We start from the raw sequence: 6531 nt of genomic DNA, 5'->3' as shown, positions 1-6531 counted from the left end.
GACACCAGCAACAGTCACTGGAAGTACTGTGCTGGGGGTGGGGAGGGCCACTTACTCTCCCCCTACTAAATAAAGAGACTCACCACATTAAAAGGTGCCTCTTTGCCAAGTTAGCAGGGGTTTACATTAACAACTGCTAAAGCATTAAAGCTTCTGAGCCTCCCAAAGAAGGGATCCTTTTACGTCTTCTTCATCGTCTTCATCTTCTTCTTTCCTCCTCCTCCTCCTCCTCCTCCTCCTCCTCCTCCTCCCATACTTATTTTTGGCTTCTGATCTTACACGAGCTTTTATTTCTTATACTGCTTGGGTTCAACAGAGATATTCTTCTTTTTCCTCTTAAAAAAATGTAAATTACATTTAAAAACTGCAGTTCTTTGAATCTAGGTCACACACATACACGTGTGTATATGTATGTGCTGTCTTAAGATGATGACTCGGCAACACTGGGTGACTTCCATTCACAGTTTGCAGCTGTTTGATATCTGGCCAAAGTGAGGTTCCCAGAGCTTCCTATATATGGAGTGTCAAGGTTGGCCACTGTTTCCATGCGAACTCCCTAAAGGGCAGGGTAGGAAGCCATGTGGGTGGACATATGGAGTTTTGCTTGTTATTGCTGGCATGATAGGTGTTTGGAGTGTTTTGGAAGCATTAGGAGTTCATTTGTGAGACTGGCTGACATTTCACCTAAGAGCACTAAGACTGCAGGGCTGCGGACGTTTCAAGGCCCAAGCCCCTGTCTGATGTGACCGTCTTGCTTGTCTAAAATAGAAGCTTCAAGCCCAAATGGAGCTGCTTTGAAAACAGAGCATACAATCTAAGTTTTAACAACAGGGGAGATAAGAATGTGTGGGAAGAGAATGCAGCTGTATGCATGTCAGACTTTATTTTGGTTAGAGGTGAGGAATAGGGTAGTTAAGCCAAAGGCTTTGTGTAAGAGTTGAATTTTGAAGAGCGGCTTAAAGGCAGAGAGAGAGGTAGCACCACACCTCAGTTCGCAGACAACTTGTTATAATGAGGTATGGGGAAGGTTTCTCCTTGCTGAAAGAAGGAAGCCCTTCCAATAACCAAAAAAAAAAAAAAAGGTATGGAAAATTGGTGTTCAGTTTCTCCCTTTGTTCTATAGGCTTGGGAGGTTAGACAAGTTTGAATAAAATACTCCCAGACATTCAGTAGTTCAAATCCAAATGAAACCATTGGTGAGCCAGACAAAACTGATTGTTCCCAGCTGTGAGTAAGACTCTGTTTCTGTCATGCAAAACCTGCTGCATACACCTGTAGACAGTTATTATGTTTCCCACATTGAAATGTGCATCAGGGCTCCATCAAGTAGCATGAAAAGAACTCAGCAAGGCATAATTTGCTACAGTTGTTACCTCTTGACCTGTTCACAATTTTGTCTTTAAAAATTGACTCTACCTTTTTAAAAAAAAATGCCCAACATGAATCTTGCACTGCTAAAGCCCAACATTTGAAAAGTGAATTACTAGCATCATAAATAAAATAAAATGATGCAGGGGACTTTTGCAACTTGCAAACGTTAACGAATTAGAGTCGGGCTGTTTCTTAGCTATGTTATGTACTTGTGTATATGGAAGGATTCTCTCCCACCGCTACCAGCTCCACTGTGGGGCCAAGGGGACAGAGTAAGGGCAGGCAGAAGTAGAAGAGCACCTGGCAAGTCAAGTTGGTGTTGAATCTATTCAGTCATAGGTGCTCATGGCTCCCATGGCATGACCTGATGTGCAGAATCTGGGTCTGCACACCAGGTATGCAGATCCCTGTTCTGGCTTCAGCACAGGGGTGTAACTACCATTAGGCAAGGGGAGGCGGCTGCCTGGGGGCCCCCACGCCTCGAGGGGCCCCCCAGAGGCAAGTCACATGTGAAGTGAGTGTGTGTGTATCAGCGAGGGGCCCATTTTAAAATTTTGTCTCTGGGCCCACTCCAGCCTCGTTACACCCCTGTTTCAGCACACATTAGGCCATATGTAGCTAAATTCTTATCTAGTCCCACAAGTTCAGATGGAGAATCTTCAGTTTTATTGAAAACATAACTAAAACTGTTGGAAATACAGAAGGCTGAAGGAAAATTAAGAAGGCTTGAATCAGGCAGATGAAATGAAAAAAACAAGGCCAGACCTTTCCAGGGCAGAGGTTCTTTTGCACATAGCTTTGTTCAGAAGGATAGTTTAAAAAGGGTAGACTAGGCTTAATTAATCACTGCCTGATAACAAAAAGCAAGGCCTCATCAATTGCTATCAGCTGTACAGAGGCGAAACTAAAACAGTCCCAAATACACAGTTTAGGGGGCAACATACCAATTAACATAATGAGGCGAGTCTCACAATCAGTGAGACCCGCTGAAGGGGGTCCTGGCTTAGCCCGCTCTCCCCACAGACGATCAAGGCAGCAGCCAGACTGGCCGCCCACATGACTGCCGGCTCCGTCACAGAGCCAGTGGGGGCTGCGGGGACTGCGGGCCGTGTGGCCCCCAGAAGTTCCAGGATGCCCCATGCGAGTGCGTGGGGCATCCTGGAGAGACCTCCCAAGCCCGGCTGGCTGCTTGCAGCCTTCTTGGCGGGGGTTGCCGCGGCGCAGAGCCACGTTGCGGCAATACACAATCAGGAAGCCCAGGCTAGTGGAGTGCTCACTCTGCTAACCTGGGCTAAGGGGAGGGCTGCTTTGGTGGGCTAGCCGCCAGGGAACAACCGGGCTCGCCTGCTGGTTCTCACAATGACTGGAAAGCGGGCTAAACTCCCTTAGCCCACTTTCCAGTGATTGTAAGAATGCCCTCACTCTGCCTAGCTGAAGCAGAACAATCCCAGTACTGGCTGTGTGACAGAACATGATTTTACTGCCTGAAGTGGGGAAGTATTAGGATGCCGACAAGCCTAACAGCACAGGCTAGGCCAACAGCAGCATGTATAATTTTCTCCTGACTTCTGCAGCCAGAGCCCCACTCACATAAAGTGAGAAGACAAAGGCTGAGGTCCCTATGGCGCCCTCTCATTTTCTGGGTATTATCCACTTGGCCTGCCTGCTCTAACTTCTGCTGTCCTGGTTTGTCAAGTGTTTCCTCACATTATTCACTGTACTTGAGGAAAGAAGCAATGTCATACAAGAGCTCCTTCCCTCTTCTTGCTTCCTTTGCAGAAGACTAGTATGGGAAAGGCCTTCTGTGACACTTACCTGTGGGAAGGTGCTCAGTGTGGCTACATTTCAGACATTATGTTGTACTAGCTGGCCTGGGCACAGAGCCTCTGCGCCTCTAGTTCTCCCCCCTCCCCCGCCTCGTTCTCGGCCCTCCCTCATCCCTCTTGGCTCCCCCCCCTTCTCTGTCCCCCTCCCTCATTCTCAGCCTATATACACAGACTGTATATGTGCTGAATATAATATCTGAATAGGGCTTCTGCGAGAAGCAAATCAGGGATCAAACTATAATGATCTTTGGGCTACTATGGCTGGACTACTGCAAGCCCCCCCCCACACCCTTAGAAAGGGGAAAAGGTCCTTCTGTGACCAGAAAGTGTTTATACCATGACCACAATTCTTCACAGAGTGCTATGTTAGAATCCAGCACATTATGCTGGATCTGATAGACTTTAGTCTCCTCAGTAAGATGTTTCTTCTCATATCCTTATGTCTTTTCATGACTCTGAATGTCAGCGTTCAGTACTAAGAAATGTGCTGTATCATGATGCAAATAAAGTTTGCTTTGGGTTATGTTATGGGTTCCCCCCCTCCCTTGAAGCTATTTTTCTCTTCCACATAAACGACCAAGTTTGATGACAAATGGGTTTTGTGGGCATGGGGGTTGGGGGCACACCCTTCTTTTGTTAACTATTTCCAAATTTCCCAGCAGCTAAAATTCCTTGAAAACGTTCTGTCCTCTGTTTGGTCTTAATTTGGAGTCTGGTTTTGCTGATATGTAGTCACCTTTTGATCTCTGATGTGAGTTTCATGGGAAAGATCCATTTATTCTATCATTCATATCTCTGGGTTTTCATCGGGGACATAAGCCAATGATTTCCTCTTGTGACTGATACTGAAGACAGTATACCATAATATAAGTCAGCCATCCTCTCTCTCTCTCTCTCTCTCTCTCTCTCTCTCTCTGCTAAAACCTTTAAAAATCTGTCATGTATGCTGGTGATGTGGTTTGGAATGGCTAGATATTAGTGATTCTTCTGACCATGGCTCATTCTGAACATATTCTGATGACAAAAACTCAAAAGGCAAACCAATGAGAAATTCTGGAAGAAAAATCTACATGTTTATATTATAATTGCAGTTATATTGTAATTTATATTGTTTTTGAAAGAAACTGAGAGCATCAGACTGGGCTGTGTTTCTGCTGGTTAATCAACATTTTATAGAACTGAAGATTCTGAGACTTGATCTTATGCCTGTTTACTCAGATGCAAGTGACTGGGTTTAGTGGGAGTTACTTTTTAGTAAGTATGGTTAGGATTGCAGCCTGTGTAGGATTCACAAGTCACCAGCTGTTTTACTGGAAAGCACTGTGATGACTTGTGATCCAGTCCTATGTGTGTTTTCTCAGAAATAAGTCCTATTGTTTTGAAATATATGTGCATAAAGCAGCAACCATGGGAGCCAAGATGCCGTTGGCTGAGAGGCTTCACTTGGCACTTGGGTTCAGATCTCATCTGCCATGGACTTAGTTCTCAGTTCTTCATATGTGACATATGGCTTGCAAAATGGTGTTGGGTCTTAGTGAGCTATTTTGCTGAAAATGACCTGAAACTGTTGTAATCTATTGTCCTAATCCATCGGACAATTGTATACTATCCATACTAGTTTAACTGTCCTGGCTTCCCTGAAATAATGCTGGGAAGAATCATTTGGTGTGCATGCTGAGAGTTCTCAGAAGCCCCTAGTCCCCTGCTCAGACAACTGCCGTTTCCAGGGCTCTGTAGGAAGTGGAAATGATGATCAAATCTGTCATGTTGCTATGTCCCTTGTATAAAGGTGTGTATAGTTAAATAGTGCCGCTTATGTCCTTGTGGTTCAGGAGATATAGAAACAACAGCCCATGTATTACTCTATTGTACATTTTACAAGGATATCTGAATTAATTTTATTTCTTCTTTTTTCATGGAATTTCCTGGCCACACCGATGAGTTTTATTTAGATTATTTGTTGTCAAATTTTAAAGACTCAATGTCTTGGAATGTGGCCAAGTTCCATTATGTAGTTTGTAAAATTCATAAAGAACTCACCATCTGATTACTGTTGGTAGTTGTTGTCTGGTTATTATTGCTGGTCAATGACAGAAATAAAGATATCTATCTATCTATCTATCTATCTATCTATCTATTAAATAATAATATTTTTGGGGGTGCTGGCACTTCTGACCCCCCCCCCTTATGCCACACTAAGTTAGACATTACCCCCAAAATCTCAGCCTGTATGGATCAGGTTTTTTGGGGGGGTGGGGGGGACTTGGCTCATATTTTTAAGTCATTGCAAAAGTAATACAAAGGAAGCCAAGAAAGAAAGTGAGAAAAAAAAGAAGCAAGTTCTGTAGCAATAACAAAAAGGCAATCCTACTGTTTCCAATTTCTCAAATCCCCTGCCTTGAACTTGGACATGATGCTGCCACACATTACACCAAACATCTTTATACATCTCTAGTATTGGCAGAGTTGAGACCCACAGTGTAGCAGCAAAATGTAGAAAGAGCAAAGAGACACAGTAAAATCCACTCAGTCAGTGTCTCAGGGAGTGTCAAAAAGCAGAATTCTGCTAATTCTGCAGAAGGGGGAAGAGGGGCAGCCTAGCCATATGGAATATGGATCTTCTGAGATCAAAGGGTAGTACAACTTCCCACGTGACTCACACGTTGCTTCATTTTTGTGAACGTTTTCTTTCTCAAATGTAATGCCCCTTTATAGTCAGTTCTTACAAATTCTGGGGAAGTGAGTGGCTGCTTTAATGGGATGATTCACTGACCATGGACATTGGTGCAGTCACACAATGAATGAGGTCAACTGAAGTCAGTCACTGTGTGCTTTTACCAGTGGCTATGGGCAGGTCAATGAACTGCTCTTCTTCAGAACTTGTGGAATGGTAACTTCTGTTTGCATATCTGTCTTCTTTTTCTCTGTTCCAACCATTTTTATTTTCAGTTTACCTTTTTCTGGTCTATCTTTCCTTCTGGATGAAGGACATTTGGGGGGCTATTTACATGACTGTGCTTGTGGGTGGATGGGTGGCAAGGAAGACAACCTACCTGTCATGGCTCAGACTTCGGAATCAGAAGACTCAGAGCAGGAAGACTCGCCTGCTAGTGAGCCACAGCAGCAAGATTTGGCAGAGAAACCAGACTCCGGACCTGAGGATTCTCAACAGCTGCCGGACTTGAATTCTGATGTGGAAGAGCCTGGGATTCCACCTATAGTGAGATGAAGTATCAAGAGGCAGGCTCAGAGGGACTCACACAGGTGCAGGAGATAACAGGGAAGAAAGCCAAACTGCTGACTCAGGAAAGCCTGATTGGTTCCTGGTTCTGTT

The sequence above is a fragment of the Hemicordylus capensis genome, chromosome 2, assembly GCF_027244095.1.
Source record: "Hemicordylus capensis ecotype Gifberg chromosome 2, rHemCap1.1.pri, whole genome shotgun sequence".
Classification (NCBI taxonomy): Eukaryota; Metazoa; Chordata; class Lepidosauria; order Squamata; family Cordylidae; genus Hemicordylus; species Hemicordylus capensis.
The sequence above is the reverse complement of the archived record's forward strand: the minus strand, read 5'-3'. Positions refer to the sequence as shown.